This window comes from Crassostrea angulata, chromosome 4, assembly GCF_025612915.1.
Source record: "Crassostrea angulata isolate pt1a10 chromosome 4, ASM2561291v2, whole genome shotgun sequence".
NCBI lineage: Eukaryota > Metazoa > Mollusca > Bivalvia > Ostreida > Ostreidae > Magallana > Magallana angulata.
In genome coordinates this window covers 35,341,849-35,364,155 of record NC_069114.1, presented here as the reverse complement: position 1 = coordinate 35,364,155, position 22,307 = coordinate 35,341,849, and the positions used below count along the sequence as shown (strand labels likewise).

Below are 22,307 nucleotides of genomic sequence, written 5' to 3'. Positions count from 1 at the left end.
CCGTCTGTCCGTCTGTCTGTCCGTCCGTCCGTCCGTCTGTAAACTTTTTACATTTTGAACTTCTTCTCTAAAACCGCTGATCCAATTTCAACCAAATTTAGCACAAAGCATCGTTATGGGAGGGCGAATATAAATTGCAGAAATAAAAGTCCGATCTTTATTCAAAGCGGAGAAAACCTTGAAACTGTAGAAAAAGGGGGGTGCATTTTTAAAAATCTTCTTCTCAAGAACTACCGAGGCAAATACAACGTAGTTTGGCATAAATTATCCTTATGGGAAGGAAAATATAAATTGCAAAAATTAAGTGCTAATTCTGTTTCAATTCTGAGTTATTACGAAAATAATAATAAAGGAAAGGCGTGTTTCAGCTTCGCGTTCGGCATCCGGTAAAATGGGTAGGCAAGACTTGGCCAGGGCAAAACAAAAGATTGGCAGTTATTAATCTGCCAATCTCATTAAAATTTCAGGATATTTGATGGACTAGTATATTTGTATTCGCTGTAAATATTGCTGCAAAATAATGCGTATTTGGAATTGACGATTGCCGATCTGCCCCGGCTTTTATTTTGCCACGGCCCGGGTTTGCATACCCATTTTACCAAGACTCGTATTCCATACTTCTAAAACGAGGTTCTTTGTTTAAAGCAGCCATGACATTATACGAAAAAGGGTCGATCTGACTATGATGAATTTGCTTGTTGTGCAACAGTTCGCGTATGAAGGGAAATTTTTGAAACATGCAAAATATATTGGTGCCGATTTTGTGAAGTAAATTGAGGCTAAAAATTTCAATGCGTTGACAGTTTTCACACATGACGTTGGTGTTAGCTTCTTCTGATTTTCGTTTCGTTTTCATTATTTATGCTTTGTAACATGGAAACTATCGTCTGTATTTCGTGATTTTTACGTATCAAATCAAACAGAGACTTCGGTAAATCAAACAGTTAACTGTTTACCTGCGCAAATTAAGCAAAATCTGATGTATAAAAAAGTACTGAAATACAATTCATTCTATCGGTAATTCGGCATTATCTTTTGCGTAATGGTAGATTAATGCAATAGGTTTTGTTGAGAAGCTCGGCATTTTCTCGAGTTTATTCAGTTTAAATAGAGTTTGATATCGCTGACGGAAATATGTAGGTATATACATGTATATATATGATTCATTTCGAAAAAATAAATTGTGTTCTTTATTTGTTATACATGTAGTGCATGTTTCTTGTGTTTAATTGTTTACAATTTCTATTTACTAACCATATTTGAGTGTTAAGCTTCGAATTATAAGCAAGATACAGAGATTTGCTCACAATTCTATATGTTTGTACACAGATCTTAAAAACTAAAGATTAGAAAAGTAAAAAAATTGTCAATATTTATTAAGAAAATTTTCAAAGTCTGTTCTTCCAGAAACCAACTTTAACAACTTATTGTATTGTAAACTTAACCTTTTTAGCTCACCTGAGGGTGGGGCCACAATGGGGGGGTCGAAGATTAACAAATGAATAATTAAATAGAGTAAATCTTTAAAAATCTTCTTCTCAGAAACTAATCAGCCAGGAAAGCTAAAACTTGTGTGAAAGCATCATCAGGTAATGTAGATTCAAATTTGTGAAAATCATGACCCCCGGGGGTAGGGTGGGGCCACAATCGGAGATCGAAGTTTAACATATGAATATATAAAGTACATCTTTAAAAATCATCTTCTCAGAAACTAATCGGCCAGGAAAGCTGACACTTGTGTGGATGCATCCTCAGGTTGTGTTAATTCAAAGTTGTGAAAATCATGACCCCCAGGGGTAGGGTGGGGCCACAATGGGGGATCGAAGTTTAACAAAGGAATATAGAGTAAATCTTTAAAAATCTTCTTCTCAGAAACTTATCAGCCGGCAAAGCTGAAACTTGTGTGGAAGCATCCTCAGGTAGTGTAGATTCAAAGTTGTGAAAATAATGACCCCTGGGGGTAGGGTCGGGCCACAATGGGGGGTCGACGTTTAATATATGATTATATAGAGTAAATCTTTTAAAAAATTCTTCTTAGAAACTAATTAGCCAGGAAAGCTGAAACTTGTGTGGATGCATCCTCAGGTAGTGTAGATTCACATTTGTGAAAATCATAACCCTGGGGGTAGGTTAGGGCCACAAAGGGAGATCGATGTTTTACATAGGAATAAACAGAGTAAATCTTTAACAATCTTCTTCTCAGAAACTAATCAGTCAGGAAAACTGAAACTTGTGTGAAAGCATCCCCAGGTAGTGTAGATTCAAAGTTGTGAAAATCATGATCCCCAGGGTAGGGTGGGGTCACAATGGGGGGGGGGGGGTCAAAGTTTTACAAAGGAATATATAGGGTAAATCTTTAAAAATCTTCTCAGAAACTTATTAGCCAGATGATTCTTTATAATTGTTAAGACTTTGGCCCCAGGACAATTCTATGGCCTCACGAGAAGGTTCAGAGGTTGATGTACGTTTATATCCCATATATAAACTATTGTTAAGGATCTTTTTGAGAACTGCAATACTCAACATATGATATGACTATAAAAGCATCCTGTTAGAAAAGGGACTGATGATTATAAACATAAGAATATCCAGGGGAAAATGGATTTTATTTATACAGGATCTACATGTATTATTGTACATTGTCCAGATAGTTTGTATTATGACTCCATTAAGCTGATTTTATCATACCTATTGTTCCTCAGGTGAGCGATGTGGCCCATGGGCCTCTTGTTTGTTGAAACTAATAAAAAGTGGAGTATAAAACAGTGGTCTGCTCGAATAATGCGTTCTTATTCTAAACAAATCCGTTCTTCATTTTGTTCATGGATCTGTACAACACTTGATCATTAGTGGCCATTACAATCAGTACTTGGAGATCAGAGATATTCATTTACTAGACGTCGAATGTTTTGCATTTTTTTAAATTTTGAATTGTTCACAAAAATATTACGCAAACACACACACACACACACACTCTCTCTCTCTCTCTCTCTCTCTCTCTCTCTCTCTCTCTCTCTGCGTGTGTGTACCACAGAATCAGATACACCACACCGAGGTTTCCAGTAGATTAAACCAATACACCAATGGTATCAAAGCGACAAGAAAACATTTTAAGATGATTACGGCGAGTTCGCCTGATGAACTGACATGTCTTTTATCTTTGGAGAAATCTCCGGACAGCAAAAGCATACGCGTCAGGAATTCAGCCTCATTGTAGAAGTGGTAGCCAACTTGCAACAAATCATAATACAACCCGACTTATTGGTACTTCCGAGATGTTAAACCCTGGTGTTAAGATCTTAGGAAAACAATAACAATCTTGCAATCAAATAATGGAGAGAAAAAAATCTACGAATATTTCATTTTCTTAGGAAAATCAATGAAAAATACAATAACGTGTGAAGAATTTTAAAGAAGTAAAAGAATAGAGAAACCTGTGATTGTGAACGTCTTTAATGCCACGAATGTCGAAATTATCACGACTTTCGAATAGAGTTTATTTATTAACGATGATTTTAATTTTAAAGTCAATAAATAACTTTCTCCAATTTTCATTTAAGTTACATTGATTCATGCATGTACATGTATATCAGTACTTCAAGTTGCCTTGAAGTTCCATGGAAAACATAGTTAATTTGACAATTTATAATTAAATAGCGTTTCCTATTATTGTTCTTTCCCTTTGTCAAATCAGATAGTGCGATGGCATTAGCACCAATAGTCACGTGACATTTCATACCATTCTGATAACACTCACAAATAACAGAACATGTGTAGGAGTACGTATTAAGAGTGTTCTCTGATTGTAGGTGAAAGTAACGGTGTACCATACATGTAGGTAATAATACAGTAAATCACGCTTATAGCGAACATATTTATAATGAATTAACGCTTACATGTCTGATGAAGGGATTTTCATTCCCCGTGGGTTAAACCAAATTGGGATATAACGAATCACGTTTATAATGAAACAAAATGGCCCGTCTCAGGAACTTTGTTATTAGCGTGTTGTACTGTATATAATTAATTCTAGAACGTTTCGAAACAAAGTTGTAACAAACAATAAATTCCAAAAAATGACTTTTCTCCAGTAATCTGCTCACCTACAGCAGCTTATCGAAGTATACCCATCACCTTATAGGTTTATGCAAAGTTATATGGAGTACAATATCATCATAACTTTGCATTTAAACAAAAAAAAGAGTAAGTTAGTCGACGTGAATGTAATGAACAGTCCATTGCTTGTGATCGAATATATGTAGAAGAATCCAGATATATGTTAAATTATATGACGTACTGATTTGCCTTTATTATCGTCGATATTGCACTTTAGCACATCTCCTGCCACCAAGCAAATTTTCATTTTTCCAGATGCTGGATTGTGTTTTATTTTTACTTTTTTTCAAAAACACTTAGGTGAATTTTCTGAATTTAAAATGTTTAAATATTCTTTTAAAAAAGCTTAACCGAGGCAGGTTTTCCCGAATGTAAAGCATGTGTTGATGTTATCTAAAATACCTGTTTTTATTAAAATAAATATATTATCAGATGTGCTACTCTTTTTAATCAGATATCTTATTCGGAAATATACAGATGTCGTACTCAAAACTTTTGTTTTAATGTTTAATTTGAACATTAAAATATTTTCCCTATCTTAATGGGCTGTTTTTTCGATTTTATTTTTTAAATTTTAAAATCAAAACCCTTGGTGCATAACAAATAGTTTAGGATGAATCGTATAAAATAGGAGTCTTGGTACATTATAAAATGATACTACTTTTTAAAAGAGGGTGGGTGTTTTGCTTCTAAAATGCGAATGCAGCGAGAATCTTTGTAAAGGAAATCAGTTTTGTAACAACCTTCATGCTTGCAAGAAACATTACCACGCACTGCCAATTTATTTTTTGTCAATGAAATATTGACATGAGTTTCAAGGCATGGTATTAAAACATCATATGTTCCATATGGAATAGAAAGAAAAGGAAAACTACCATATTTAATTCATTTTTAAGCATTAAAAAATCTATTAATCTCCAAGAACTGAAAACTGAGAAGTCAATAGCATTCTGTTTTTCTCTTCTTCAAAGTAAATCATGACGGATGCAAAATTGCTGCCATCATCATCTATCCCCTTTTTAAAAATGTTTTGTCTTTAGAAGGTGATAGAGAAAAAACTGTTATGAATTCATCAAAACTAGTTTCTTGTGGTCTCTCGCATCATGTCCGATTTCCTCCTTTTAACCGTTGTCGCCTTTTGATTTTTGCCTTCCAAATAAATCTTGTATGTTTTTACATGTTTACTACAGTCAAATTTTTTCTAAAACATTTGTCAAACCGAAGGTTGTATTTTACTTTGTTCTCTATCTTAAAATACAAATAACCCTACTGCACAAAACATTCATTGCATTTATCCCCATCACAAAGTTCCTTGGAATTCTGGTCTCCAAAGAGTTCCAAATCTTGTTCGCGAAGGGGATTACTTCAATGCCTTGCAGAAAATCCTATTTTGTTGTCGGACCTTCCGCGCTAAATTGCCCTATGTACCTCCCTGGGCCTAGGGATTTCCCGGGATGTTCTGAAACAACTGGTTTCGTGCGGATGACACCTTATCAGGGAATTCCAATAGTTGAATCTCTCCGTTGATAAACAAAACCATTTTTTCTTCGTCTCCTCCTGCATGCTTCCTGTCATTGGTTGTTCATTTTGTCCCGGGTTTTTTTGTTCATGCTTTTGGAGTATTGAATTTGTCCACGATATCATCACTGTCTCTTGTGATTGCTCTGCCAACAAGGCCATCGTTAAAAACAAATTGAAACAACTGCTGGGAGAAGACAATATTTGCTCCGTGTTAGTCATGTATAATTAATTTCAAACTTTCTAATCTTAGCGACAGTTAAAGAGCCCCAGCAAGGAAGAGAGGAATATCGCGAGTAAATCTTAATGCCGAATAAATCTCAATCAGTGCATTCGAATTTCCGAAACTTTATTATCAATTGAGTACAAGGTTGTATAAAAGTAAGTAATAAAATCAATTTGATATATGTAGGGATTTTTAATATATATGATTATTCTAAACATTGTAAACACTAGGTAGATAAAAGTACACCTGTACTTCTCTAAATACTAACTTCGTCTTGGTCGCGTGCCTTCCAAGTGACATACATAAGTACATGCTGGGGCATGTATGTAATTATCCACAAGATTTTCCACGTATTACTATGTAAATTATGCGTAATCCCCTAACGTTCTGCCAGAGACGAACTCCTATAAAACTATGAATATCTTGTAATTCGGTCAAGATTTTCTTATCCATATATATGATGCTTTTATCCTAAAGAGGAGACCGATATTCCATAGTCTTGCGTTATTGGATGCTAGAAAAACAAGGCCTTAAATGGTTTTCCGAACATCTGGAATTGATGATCGACTATGCAGATTTTTGCTCTGACATTGTCGTAAGAATTGATAAAAGAAGAAAAAAAACATGTTTACAACCTCAACAACCAAATCGGATTCAAAATGCTGATGCTTTCTATGAGAATTTTTTTCTAATGTTCAACCATGAATATTTGTGCTTTCCGACATTAACCTCTTACTTTTGCATGGTGCTTCAATTTCACGACTTGTCTGTTTTTGAAATGAGTTCGTAGTTTAAATTTGAGATACCTTCTAATTTCTAGCGCCCACAGTCTTTTGTTAATTGCACTCATCGGCTCTAGCATCTACTAGCGTGTAAGGACTTTGGCTTTAAATGCGCATGCTCAGAACCACAAGAAGGATGGAACTCTTGGGAAAGTACGGTCGTTCTCTGACCAGTGTGGGTGTCCAGCTTTTCTCCGATTTACAGATAACAATACGCTGTTAGCTAAAGCTAGAAGAACATGTTATTTACATTCTTAGAACACACAAAAACATGCATTTTCTTAATTTCATGTTCCGTAAATAATTGAAGATTACGTACGCAATAAAAATATAGCATTTGCGATTCAATGTCATGATGATATGGATATTATATAACTCTGAAAGCAATAAAAACAAACAAATGATATCATTCTGCTATATGCATTCTTCTGCGGTAGCTTCTTAATTTTTTTTTTCTTCAAAAGATAAGCAAAAAATAGTAATCTGTCTTTGGGGGTAAAGAAAAGATCTAGAGAACCCATGAACTAGGTGACTATAGTTTGAATCGAGGTACCAACAACTTTCTATCTCCCTCATAAGCAGTATTTGGGTTGGGTTTTTTTTTAACCATAAGTGATTACCGGATTTTAGTATTCCACAGTCTTATTCGTGGTTTTTCGTTTGCTAATGTCGGCTATTTTCTAGTCTTGGTCTATTGTTCTGTTAGATGGGTTTTTGTAAAAAAATTTCTGTATCTTATGGCCAATATATACATGTGTACATACTCTTACGTCGGGAAAATCCCTATTTGTCATTCGTTTTGGGTTGTCTCGGCATTTTTGATTTCAGTCATCGATCACGAAATCCCTTTGATAATTTCATGTCATCAGCGGGGCAGTACAATAGGGGTAGTTTCGAAATCAGATTAAAGAAATAATGGATTTATTGTCTGTTCAGTTATAGAAGAAAATAATATATCAAGAAACAAAAAGTCTTAATATGCAGCTGAAAGTAGAAGTGAAACATGAGATTATCCGTACCTTTACTCCGTACACGCATGTACTAATATACATTTATATATATCCTGACTTTAACCAATTACAAAGGCTATTATAAACCAGTTGATACTTTAAAGGTATTGCCCCTTTAAACTCTTAAATGGCATATTCTTTGACCATTTGATATGATTAATTCATAAATACGAGTATTTAAAGTGCAAATCCCTTAATTGCCCTTAAAACGAAGCAAAAAATCTTTTTCGCCGTCGGTTCTAAGATTTCTTCGTATTGTTTGCCAGTTATATATTGACGATATAAATTATATGTAAAATATAATAATACATGTCGCTTCCTTCATTACTCTATTTACCTACAATTCATTTACGGACAAGTACCCGTAAATGAACATGAAAAGTCCATTAACCCGGGCCTGTCCAGGACCCTCACCAGAGTTTCCTTAGCATTGAGGTCCACTCTCCTTGTCAGATCGGCCAGTCTCTCCTTGATTGGCATCTGAATAGCAAGGATCGATTTCATTTCCTCTCCGTGATATTAGTTCGCGGAAATGTTTATTACTTGCTAAAATGTAGACTGAAACTGACCCCTTTCGATTTCGTCATCCTGCCTCAGTCAATGGGAGAGGTTCATAATTTCATTACGTCGCCTTCTCTCGATATCAATTTGCATTAGGTATGTCCTTTTGTCGAGACTGTTTCCATCGTGAGAGGACGGGCATTGATTAGGTCGATGTGTAGTAATGTAGCCGCTAGAACAATATAAGAGTGTACCTATATATACACTGCCAAACAGAATACCAGCAGTATCTCCTGGCCAGGCAACGATCTTTTCTGGTGCATCTTCAACAAGGAAAGGGTGGGGCTTTATTTTTAATGAATCTTTCAATTTAATACATAAAACCATGTTTCAGATAGCTCTAGTTATCTTTAATGAGTTGTTTGCTTTTTATTATGTATTTCGTGTAATTTAGAAACGAATAAAGAGACATATTACCTATATCAATATTTGTAATGCATTACCTGCATTTTCATCATTTTCATAAAGCATGAACCCCATTTTAACGCCAACTCGCTCTGAATCAGCACCTATATTTTTACAATTCATTGGTCCGTGTTGATATAATTACCAAAATTTAAGTCAATTCAAACACCAAAACAGCTTTAAAGGAAAAAAAAACCCACGAAGTATTATAATCATTATGGTTGGGAATCACTGCTGAACTTTATCACTTAATAACAGGAATCTCCAGAGAGATCCAATAATCATACGCTCAGTATACCCCGGGGGTGCCACATACTTGTAATGGGGCCAGCTATCCTTTAATTGAGTTATTTCGATCTCGATCTGAATTGACAATTATTTGCATTTTAATATAGACTTTTTGTGCTCTTAATTCTCGCCGAAGGCTTGGAAGCATGTCTATTGGAAGAGCGCCGGCGATATATGCTAGACACAGAGTTTCCTATATCCAGATATGTGTGGTGTGGCGTACAATCTTTGGACGCGAAACAAATATTGTATGGCATCTATTGAGCACTGAAAATGAATAGGCTTTATACCGTGGCTTCTATTGGAAAGTCTCTCGCTGATAAATTGTTTTCGAATGATGCTTCTGAATTGGGATGATGTGCCAGGAATTATATATACGGAAGCCGAACAATGGTCCTTCCAAAATAAATTACATTGTGGTTTCCATTGAATTCATATAATGAAGCGAATTTCATTCATTTTCTGGTTTAAAGGAACCACTTTTTGCAACCAATAGTTTTAATAAACCATCTGTAGATAGTCATTGCTTGGACTTAACCCTTTGATATCGTTAACACTGCAAAAAACCAATATTTTTTTTTTTTTGTATTCCTAGCATATTAAATTTTTTGTTGAACAAATCAATAAAAAGTGATGAGAGAGATTACATTTGTGTATTAAGTTCTCTGTTTCAAAGCCTTGATTGATTTTGGACAGTATTATTATACACATGAAGGCTTGCTTAGAAACAGGTAGAAATAACGCTTCACTTTCCATCTACATAATTTAGGAGGCATGGATACTATAGCCAACCTGTAGGTTTTATTCTTTCTTACTCTCTAAAGATGACTACTCGAATGTGAATACAGTATATCAGATTTACCCCAAACATCTATTTTGCTTGAACTGAAGCTGGGCTGTACATTAACGTATGAAGTAAAAATAGTTCATCGCTCTGGACAGTTTTATTTCTTCATCTATTTTCTGCCAAAAGTAGATTCCAAGTATACGACATTTCCTCCTTCTTAGTATCTATAAACAACAATCGTATGGTATTAACATATACCAGAAGCATTAGCATTCGTCTATGTGTGATTTTTGTCGGAATTCCGCTTTATTGCATTACATTTATTTAGCGATATTGCCAAACTTACACGGCGCGGCTCCGTAGGTTACAAAATAACACATTATAAGAAGTAAATGGGAGATTAGTCTGTGCGATCGATGCATACATGGGAAAACCAAGAGCAGTACGTCGATGTATGGATAGTCTAATACGAATGTAAAGACTGTCTTAGAGTTTTCTTGTGATCGACTGCGCATGTGTTGTGAATCTAGAAGTTGTGTAACGTGTGAATTAACATTCAGTCATTGCTTACCGGTAAACAGCATAATTTTTTTTTACAATGCAGTAAAATAGCAATATTTATTTTTCATGGTCTTTAAATAGAATTTTTTAACAAAGGTTTTGAAAAGAAACAGGAACAGGAAATTAGTATAGTGGCTTGTAATGATTTATACGTCCAACAGATCAAAATAAGCGGTTACCTCCCAAACAATTTGTATAGAGGGAAAACTTGTTTTGTAAATATCCATCAAGATATTTTGCAGAATTTTCCTTTACACTTTACGTTGAATGACGAGACCTGAACTTGTTTTGAGTTATACATTTTAGAGGGAGAACTTGTTTTGTAAATATCAACCAGGATATTTTGCAGCATTTTCCATTACCCCATACATGTGCGCTGTATCACGAGACTAGAAATCATTTGGAAATATAAATACATCTCCATTTTAGCCAAATAGATATTGTAAGTGCAATATATTTTTATAGTCTAGACAGAAACCAATAATAAACACAGCTGAATACCTACGTTACATTCAATCAGAGAAGTTTGGAGTGACTACTGGTGCTTCTTCTAGATGCTGATTGTACCATAAACCGATTGGCTCTACCTCTGGGACTTTGTTGGTTTGTTGTTGTTGTTTTTGTTGTTGTTGTTTTTATATGAAATGGATATCCTTCGGGACATACATGTAGTGCAATGCCGGATAACTTTAGTCTGTCTTCAACAAAAGGAAATACTTGAAAAATTCTTTTCTTTGCTGAACTATTATATACTCTGATGTTAGTCAAACTACTTTACATACTAGCTTGACTTTTGCTACGTTGACTTTAAAATTCCAAAAATAAGAATAGATTCGCTATTCAAAAATTTAAAAAGAGGATATTTAATGGTTCAATAGGAATACTCTTTTAAAATTGTTTACAGCAAAGCTATGCATTCATATAATAACATAAACATTTATTAACCTGGAGTATAATGATACAGTATCGAAACGTTTGGAGTTTTGTTAGTTGTAAAAAGTTTGTTGCAAAGGAATAAATCTTGGGACAAATGATACTCATTTTGTAACGTTAATGCTCTGACATTAGGTACAAACAACTTTAACTAAGTATCTGATATCTGAGTTTGATCGATTTAAAATAATATTAACGAGCTTGTTACACACTGTTAAAATATCTGTTCCTAAGCGATCAGTCTAATGTATGATTAAAAAATAAAAAAAAATTAACACGCAAATGCATTCTGGAAAATATCATAATCGAATAAAATGACATCGCGATCAAAATTTGTCTAATGTCAGAGGAAATGATCATCTTGTTTTATTTTTAGTTGAAATTCATTTTTTCTTCTAAATGACGCTGTCTATTGCATTAGCTGTAAACAAACTACGGCAGACAGCTCGTCGCATGCTTAGAAACAACAAAGCACTGCATCACATACTTGCTTGACACATTTGGAGAGAAGATTTAGGGTTATAACAACCGATTTACGAACAAGAGGGACAGTTTCTGTTTAGTAAATTACAGTTAGCAGTGCATCACCGGTGGATAATTTCTGGTTTTCAAAAAATGAAATTATGTCGAACGGTAATTCAGGAAGAAGAATGAACACAAGAATAAATTGGATTTCTTTTATGAAATATAAGACGTAAAAACTATTTTTGAATTTGTTCGATGTTTGTTGTTCGTTTTCATCCATTGTAATGAACATAAAGATATATTCAAGTTACTTAATCCCAATAATCGTTATCACTACTGTAAAAAAGAGACGTATTTGACGTTAATTTTTGCAGACCCAAGTGTCCTGGTTATGCTATAAAATGAAAATTGGCAATATCCACAAACCAAATCCAGCTATTGAAATATTAAGTCATGTTTCTATTTCGGAAACGCACACAAAACAAAACCATCAGCATATATGAAACCTAAATTGCCTATAAAGCGAAAATGATCTAAATTTCCAGCAGCGACCCTAAAGAAATAGTGGTTTGAAAATTAAAGTCTGTGAATCTCTGCCTTTTACCGTCTCAGTGTGAGCGTTTTTACTGTCAAAGAATTGAGGACCCAATATCGGATATTTCTCCGTTGATTAATCCACTACGGTATAACTTGGTAGGGTGGGATGAAATCGGCTAAGCTGAAATCCATCAAGCATGTTACGTGCCCGCACAAAAGGACACCTTTACTAGTTTGAACAACTTTTTCTCGTTCTTTTTTCCACAGAAACAACTCACGGATCGATTTCAGAACGACATCATATCTCTATGGAATTATCAAGGAAGAAGCTGAAGACATAGCAAATCTGGCTCGGGACCTTTGGTAAGACTTCCATATATTGTTGCTATCTTTATTATCAACAGAATTTTTTTTTATTTTGAATTCATCAATGGTACAACATTGCTGATGTTCAAACTATCACGTGTATCGTTTTAAAAGATATATTTGATATAAATTGAAATTCCACTTGAAAGAGAAACAATATTTTTTTAATCATTCATTTCACGACCATTTCGAATTTCGATTTTTAAGAAAATGAAGAGTATTTAACCCTTGTAGTAATTTGTGCGTATTAGATTGAGAAATTTCTCAAAAATTGCTGAAAGCAAAGATGATTAAATTTTGTAGAAACGATACAAAGTGAATTTTCATGTGGCGAAAAAATTAAATATAGATTGAGAAAGTACATCTTTAGACTTGTTATTTCAAAAGATGGACAGCGGTCAAATATAGCTTGAAAAAGTGCCTCTTTAGAGATATTATTTGAAAGATAGCAATTTGATTTTGGACAGCGGGTCAGATATAATGTAAAGTACTGAACTTTCGGTAACATCATCTCTCATATTTCTATGTCTGTTCATCAATGTACCATTGTCCGAAATAAAGTAGACATTTATCATAATTGAATAGCAATCAGTGAACAATTGAGAGATGGGCTCTACAAGGAAAAGAAAAGGTCAGTGATCTCCTGATAACCCGGAAACAATTGCATAGCTTCATTGATTTCCGAGCCCGATTCTATCATCAACATGTTTTCCTGTTCTATTTACTCACAATTCTTTCAATCAACAGCTCTCAAAATCTCTTGTCCTCTCAATCAGTTAATGCTCATTTCCTTAATTTTAGAAAGCAAAATCAAACGATAAATTCGTTGAAGATAAAAATGATTACCGTTTTAACAAATCAAATCACAAAAATATATTTTATATCACAGGACGAGTCAATTGACTAATTTAATAAAAGTATTATCAAACGACTCGCCATTTATCTTTCTTTACTTCAGTGACCGCCTGGTGGTCTTCATATAGTAGCAAACAAATTATTGTCTTGTTTAATTCACATAAATACTTAAATTTGTCTATTGCTATAAATGAAATTTTACCGTAATCTGTCGTTTGTAAACTTTTTAAAGATACATGTAATCTACTTCTTTTAAGCAAAAAGCCCTAACTTTTCTTGACTTATTTTAGTGTTTAACGTCTTATAAGGAGGAGGAATCTAGATTGTGAAATTAATGCTAACATCCACCCTGGTTTCTTCAGCATCAAGAAAATTTCGTTGGACAATTTTGCAAATTTACATTAATGAGAATGCAGTGTAATTAAAATCTCATCTGAACTAGCTTCTTTTTTTATCTTGAGTATTGCGAAGTCCTTCACCCGACAATCAAAACAATGCGAAGCTATCAAAAATGTAATATTCATTATCTCATCAGACTAGTTGTGTAATTAGTCTTCCATTCCAATATATTTCCTTACTTCCCCATCTTTTACTTATTGTGTAAATTGTTCGACTCTTTTGCTTACACTATACTCGAATTCATTTTTGGACTGGCCCTTGTAGAGTTTCTACAAACGCCATCTTAACTTTCGCAATAGAAACTTCAAAAACTTTAACAAAGGTCCTCGCAGTACTTGGTCTTCATGTATTAACGTTCTTTTACCATTATCTGAAGGTACAGTGTTCTCAAATCTCGTAACAAGGTTCTGAATCTTTTTTTTAAAATTGTTTCCTGATTTGGACAATTTCTTTAATTTTTATCAGTTATTAATGAATGACACTTATACTATAGCGTTAAGACTTCAATATTTAAAATTTTTTACAAGATTTAAAAGATTTTACAGGAAATTGTAATGGAGACAGATATGAAACATCATGTATTTTGATATGTAGTTGTTGTAACTTCCATATATGAAAAAAAAAATTGGACTATTCCTTCTGTGTAATTTCTGATTAATAATAACAATAATCTAGTAGGCGGTCTTTTACTTATTTAATATGATTTTTAAAGTGATTAAATAGAAAATATATATACATGTAAAATATTGATAACTGCAGATAAAAAAAAATCACTAAGTAATTTACTGACTCGGTGAATGAAATTTGGTGGAAATAACCGGAATAGGGGTGAATTACTCATGAGAACACTAGTTGGTCCACAATAGGCGAATATGTTTTTGTTTTTGTATGAACACCCTACGCAAAAACACAGCTGTCAACAACATTTCAGGCAAATTACGGTTATCAAAACTGAAATATTGTGTACTTTGTGCAAATGCAGATGTTGTAGACCATTAATTCAAACAGGGATCGTCAAATTTTATAAGATTTTTTATCTTCGATCAAAAATCAAAGAGAACCAAATGTAAGAAGGAAATTTGTAAACAATAAACTAAAGACCTTGTCAGTAGATTTCAATCTGTAGATTTTTGGGTCGCCCGTCATTATAGAACCTACATTTTCAACAAAAAGTATAGCAGTGGGTCATTTATAGCCAGCTAGAATATACAAAGCATTAAGAAATACGAATCGAAAACATTTCATTCAAAAATCAATTGTGTTGTAGCTTCACATGAGCTTGCTTATAGTACCATGATATTTATCAATGGAGATTGTGCTGGAAACAGTCTGTGGCTTTTCCCCATTCTGTCATACCTTTAAGAAATACCTACACGTACCTTAAGGAGAGGGGTGACAAATGAATAAATTATTAAGTACTAAGATTGTTATCATCCAATATTTTGTCATCTAACTGCGTAATCACGCATTTGCTAAAACGTCTGTTATTTATTTGTATTTATTTGTACATGTAGCTCATAGCATTAAATACAGAGCAATTTGGATATTTTAATTATATTTTGAACTTGTAGTAAATATATTGTCAACTACTTTGAAATCTCAAAGTGTTCCATATCGCTATACGGACAACTTTGTGCAGTCCCTTATTAGAATTATAAGTAGGTTAGGATATTGGCAAACGATTTTTTCTCTCTCCGCTCCTTGTTCATCTCCATCAGATATGGTCTATGACTTGATTGACAGAATAATTTGTAGCAAACTTTACACTGTGTATCTTTCCTATCTGTGTCGTAAGATGTTCCCTACCAGGTGTGGCGTTATTTCATTCCTTCACAGAAAAGGGTGCAGCCGCTGGTCGTAAACATGGATGTATATGATGAATGTTTTTGTCTTCTTGTGTGTAGTTTTTTTTCTCTCTCTCTTTCTCCAATCTTGAGGCAATATGCTCAATATGTTACTATCCGCTGCCCGATCATAAATCATAGATTCACTTAATATGAAAAAACCCTTTGACAAGCAAGGAGATACGTTTATCATCCAACAAAAACCAATGAAAATACACAATGCACAATCTACTGTTCATCATTTTGGAGCAGATACAGGCCCTGTGCAACACGCCAACTTGGTCATTAGGAGAAGATCTGGTGATTGATACTAGAGTTACAAAGCAATTAGAACTTAGGCCGGAAGTACCCATGATACTGATCAAAAGAATGCAGCCTCGTTTTCACTCCTACACGGGCATGTTATCAAGCGGGTGTCTTCCCTTGTTGAACATGACAAAACTTCCGGAATAACGTGGTTATCTAAGTCTTCTCTATGCAATCTCAAACCTCCTGTTTTTGCAAAGTTAGTGATTAGTTTATCGTGAACCATTTAAGCACATGAAAAGAGACGTTGCATTAAACTAAATGAGAATTGCAGCGATGGTCGACTCAACAGCTTCTCATGTCTGAGACCGATCAACAGCACACGTGTACATATATTTTTCTTTTTGGATATTTCTTACTTAATATGTTGTTTCTTTACCTTAAAATCAATTTCAAGATAGTTGTCATCAAAATCAACTACTGAATAGCGCATCAATTATGCTTCATGTACATACAGGTTTTCTATTTAAAAATGTAAATATATAAAGAATTTTGTTAAAACAGTTGGACTCTAAAATATTAACAGTCGTTGCTTCAATTGTCAAACCGTACCTATTGCTACCTGTAGATTGGGACAGCCATGAAAGCAATCGTTGGAAACGCTACATCTTTTATCATGCTACCGGACTAACCTAGAATGTCCCGGTACCCTGAACGGGTCAGCAATCAGAGCTAATGGGTGCATCGGTATAATGGCGACAAGCATTTCGACAGCGATAAGTGTGTGCAGATTAAGTTTGGGCTTGTTTCACCAGCGCTCTAAAGTACCCTAACGACATTCTACTGAACTAATGTGTAATCCGTTCTGTGATCTCGGTATCATCACAGGGCCTATTTATCCATTTTTTCTGTCATAAGCCGTTATGATTGCTGCGACATCTCTGCCTTAGGGTACTTCTACCATTTCATAGTCTTTTTTACAAGCACAGTTTCCCACTTTTAATAGGTCAAAGGATACGAAGTTGATCGATTGTTAGAGATTGTGTGACGCCTCTGTGATTAACATTAATGCGGTTACATCAGATACCATAATTTATATTTATTAAATGACTTGTTAGTCAATCATAAGATATCGATAAGAAAATTTAAGGGGTTGGGGGTGGGGGGTTTGAAACATTTTATGAAAAATACTCCAGAGATGTTTGTGTGTCAATTTATCTGTGGGTCAACAACTTTTACATTGGTTATATTTTCTTAAATACATACATGGGCAATTGAAACTAGATTAGGAATTTTTGCACTTTTGTTTTTCTTTGGTTCATATTTTATCTTTTAAGGACATTCAGAATGTTGTCTTTAAATTTGAGTGAGTTTGTTTGGTTAAATAGCCACTGTTATAATGGGTTGGTTTCGTTTTCTAAAATGACATCAAACTTGCGGTCAGTGAAAAAACATAATAAATTTTAGTATCTTTTACTCTGGCGCACGTACTTTGTACCCAAAGCGCTAGTGTCTTACATAGTCAAGGAGGCTAACCGATTGCTGCACATAAAGTCAACCCTTCTTGCTTAGTGTTCAGTGTAAATTAAATGATCATCATATTAATATATGAACTAATTAATGATTTGTGTCAAATCAAGAAAAAAACTATTACTGGTTCTGATTCGAGAAAATTGTTATTACAGTCTGTCCTGTACACGAAAATATGTTGGTTTTTTGTGATTTTAATAAGGTTTAACTATGCGTTTCACGTCTTCTTTATAACAAAACTTAAATATGCGCTTGAAGAATAATTGTGTGACTTTGCTGCAAGTTAAGATTCTACAAAACATAGCAAAAAGTGGCCATTATGATAGCTTGGTCTTTTTTTTTTTGTCGATTCATTGAATTTTAACATATTTTGAGAGACGTGACAGAATATGGCGTCTAGTTATAATATGACCTCTGTCGTGACGTAAGTCCACGTGTTTGACTTTTGACTGCATTAATAATTCCTATAGACATAACCTCTCATTCTATAACTGGTCAAACAGCTTAGGAGACAAACTGGTTGTCTACAGGAACATACGTAATAACTATTGTCCCACAAAACATTAACTGCAAATTCACTCTGAGGTAGGGATATTCGATGCCGGCTGGGTTTATTTTAAGCCAATCTGAGTTGGATTATCAATCCGTTGCTTGTTCAAATAATCATAATAATAGATCATTGAATTGTGTGTTAAATAACATCTATATACTAGGTCTCTCGTTTGGTTTACCATCTGGGCTATTTTTAGACCATTAATCGTCTTATGGATTTATCGGGGTACGACAAGTTTTTTTTTTTTTTATTAAGAGCTCCTAAATTGATTTCAGTGGTTGGTCGGTAGAAGATTTTATCACCCCCTCATTGGAAACGGGGCCCTATCACCCAGTCAAATCACTTAAAGAAATATTTAAAATGTAATACATTAAAAAGCCATATTAGGTATTTGCAAGTACTGCCGAATATTTAAAAATTGGTCAGAGCGTAAATTCCATCATGTTCTTCTCCACGAAAACTCAGTTTCTTTTGAAATATTATCATAAAAACAAAGTGATTGATTTTTTTAAAATCTGTTTTATTAACACCTTAAATTTCAAGTCATGCACACGATGCATACAGTGAACAAAACATTGAATTAGTTTAACAGCGTCTGCAAAATGTAAAACCGGTCTTTCACTCACACTGACAGTACATAAATTTTGTTACGTTTAATGGTTGGCTGTTGTCGTCTGCTTTCCCCGGGGGGTACAGGGTGTTCGCGTCATCCGACAACCAGCCGCACCAGCCGGCTCTGTGTCAGACACTGATGCTTACAAAAACCCACTAAAGATAAAAGCCAAACTTTCCGGCGTTTGTTTCCACTGTCTTGTCAAAATTCTAATAGAATTCTAATGACGCCATTAAAACGATTTTCTCAACTTGTTCATCCTTACGGCAAGTTCTTATCTGAGAGAAAAAGTTTCATCGCAGTTTGCAGTATATTATTAGCTTGTTTCTGGTGTATTTCATATAATTTTTTTTCTTTTGTATTTTGATATCCTATTGATTTGTTTGAAAATTAATTTCAACAATAAAGTCTGGTTTTATTTTGGATAAAATTTTCTATAAAACGAATTCGAATTGAAAGTACTTTCAAAAACTGATTGCCAAGTACTTCCATCTGATAGAGGAAACATTAGGCTGTGAAAGAATTGTGAATTCTGCATGGCTTCTAGTAGTATCTCATACTTGAAGAGGCTATTTGGACCACCTCATTAATCATTTACATACATGTATGTTCTTACTGAGAGAGAGAGAGAGAGAGAGAGAGAGAGAGAGAGAGAGAGAGAGAGAGAGAGAGAGAGAGAGAGAGAGAGAGAGAGAGACTCTTATGAACCCGTTGTGCACACCAATTTGACTAAGTTTGACTTGGAATTCTTTTCATTTGATAGAAGACAGAAACTTGAGAATTTGCACATTTTTAACTTTTTTTTAAAAAACGTGAATGGTTTGTCAAATTAAGACGCATTGGTTGACAATATGCGAACGGTAGGTGCACTGACAAAAAACGTTTAAAATCTAGAAAATAAAGCTGAACTATATACAAAAAAATGGTGACAGGAATTTTTTACAATTCATATTCATATTTTCTTTCATTCATGAAAATAATTTTTATAATAAACGGACGTCTCTTTTTTTAAGTCCTTTTAAACTTTTATTTATCTTAGGCATTACCCAATGGACAGTAGTTAATTTATAAATAGAGTCAAGGGCCACCAGTAGTGTCAATAATTAATTCTATGTCACTTTTATATTAAAACAAGTCCCAGAACTCGTATATGCACATATATATATACCACGAGTGCAACATATGCATGTAAGTGCTATTATGGCAATATACTCAGTTAATATCACCGTATATTAATGTGAGTAAAAAACCGCATGCAAACTCTCTCTCTCTCTCTCTCTCTCTCTCTCTCTCTCTCTCTCTCTCTTTTCAACACTTTTCTACCTATATATACTGACTGCATAAGCTCGTTCACTTGCATGCATAGGTTCTAGCTTTGTCATCGGCGTAAACACACCAGAAATTAATTGTGTACGAGATTCCCCCGTGTTTACAGTTTAAAGGGTTAAAAATGATTAATTGTCATCACTGTTTTTCATGACTGAGGTTTAGATGATGCGAAATTCTGTAACACCCCATACTTAATTCAATCCTCTAGAAATTAACGGCTTACAGGTATTTGGGCGATTAATGGGCATGGCTCTCTTCTATGTGTGTGTGTGATTGTTCATATTCCATTCAGATTAAGCACTTGTTTTAAAGTTCATTAACATGCTATTCGATATTTTGTTGTGTGCATGTTGATAAGCTCTCCTTTGTGTTTTGGGGAATTGATAGATAAAAGAAAACGGGTAGGTATCAAGTTTATCTACAATTTCTTGATTTTCAAACCGTGAAATGAACAAGAAAAATGAATAATCTTTGCATCGCTGCATAAGCATTATTTATACTTTTGGGTAGCTATTTTAAGTTCACTTGTTGAGATTGTTGTATATTTAGACATTCTCTAACTAAAGATGATACGTTAATCTAAATCTATTCGTATTTCGAGGATATCGGGCCAACACGGTCGGGGTTTCAGGCCAGTCCATTGCATATGAAATAGTTTAGTCCATTACCATACATATATATTTGTTATGATTTTAATAATAGAAGTTCTAAGTTACCGACTTGATTTACGAAATATCAAGTGACATAACACCTTCTTTTGCACTTCTCATTTTTTTTTTACCTTACTTCTATTCATGCAGTTTATAAATGTATATCAAAAGGTACATGCTAGCGAGGTACATGCAATTCAGTATACCCGAAGACTGCAAGATATCGGGCAGGCACATTTAATTAGTAGGCAATTGCAACGTTTTAGAAATCATTTTGTTTAACTTCTGATAAAGTTATGCACGTTCAATAGGTCTCAACGTTGCATACTCGTTAGCCGCACTGATAGTTGGACTGGTCCTTATCCAAGGTTGTAGCTGCAGATTGTCTTGAACCGCCATAGGCTACTAGGACATTTTAGTACACGTACTATAACGCGCCATGACCAGTCAATTGACGGGCAGGCAGCCGAGTGCAGTTGTTAAAAAAGACTCTTTGCAAAACAGAGCCATACGTATTGGCAATAGTTGATAGTCGATTTATACAGTGCCTGTCTCACTTCATCCATATATTTAATGATAGTCGAATTATGACGTTTTAGAATTCATCTGTTTGGGGTTTTTTGGTTTAAAAAAGAATATTTATGGTTTATAAAAACAACTGTCAAGGTTTTATTTTTGTAATGACCCTTTCACAGTAAATACAAATATTATATCATTATTTTATTCAGGAATTATCGTATGAAACTCAACTTGAAACTTTTCATCTTTGAGGTAGCAATACATGCAGTTGAACATGTAAGAGTCATAACAAACATATGTTCAACTTTTTAAACTGATATATAGATTCCAATCTAACGATATGCTTGATTTGTGCTATTTCACATCTGTTTTGTTTTTTGTTTTTGTTTAACAAATGAAATCATCCGCACCATGAAAAAAAAATATTTTCATTTCCATATTCGGCATTGAAGTATCAACTGGTCTTTTTTCAAAGCGAAGAAAATCACATTGATAATATCTGCAACATCACCACATATGAAATTAAGATTTTAATTCTACATGTACATGTATTGCGAATCTGTTGTTCAGACAGAATACGTGTCGTTGGAATTGGAGATTAGAAGGAACGAAGATAGGCAAGCATGCATCATTTAGTAAAAAAATGTAACAATGTAATAATATTTGCAATGACAAGTGACATATTGTTTACATAATTTAGATTATCAATCTTTGTAATATTTTTCCGAGAAGAACAATAAATAACGATTTGATTTTATTAAATTCCTGGAATTTATGGGACAACAACAACAAGACAAAATAAAAATAAATAAATAAATGATAATAAAAAAGGAAACCGCCCAAAATAGAAAATAAGACATTAAAAGAAACCTAAGATTAAACAAATACAGTTGCAGAAAACGGCGAACTTTTTTTTTTAAACTGAATGAAATAAGAATATATAACCCAATAAGGTTTCCAGGGAAGTCGGGGATTTTGCTAAAACTATAAGGTTCTGTGTTTACATGTAACTTTCCTTTATTCACTGGGGTGTTAAGTTTATATTTTCTTTCGACCTGCTGGAGTTGTAGACCAATAGCCTCATTCATAGATGTACAAACCGCGGACCTCGTTAATTGACCAACCGAGTTATTGTAGCATAAAACTTGACCGGATTTGTGAATACCTTCATCTTTGTATCAGACACATGGATTTGCGGATAGCTGTAAGCAAAA

General features: G+C 34.1%; 1 protein-coding gene across 8 annotated transcripts in view; it reads left to right on the top strand.

Annotated features, from left to right (window-relative positions):
* LOC128182541 (5-hydroxytryptamine receptor 1-like) overlaps positions 1-22,307 on the top strand; it is a 62,258-nt gene that overhangs the window by 31,127 nt on the left and 8,824 nt on the right. For 6 of the 8 annotated variants that reach the window (XM_052851231.1, XM_052851230.1, XM_052851229.1 and 3 more), the window contains exon 3: positions 12,457-12,552. The gene's annotated coding sequence lies outside the window, so the exon portion shown is untranslated. Of the gene's footprint in view, positions 1-12,456; positions 12,553-13,154; positions 13,187-20,209; positions 20,326-22,307 lie in introns of those variants that run through there. The other 2 variants (XM_052851237.1, XM_052851236.1) reach the window with 2 other exon arrangements.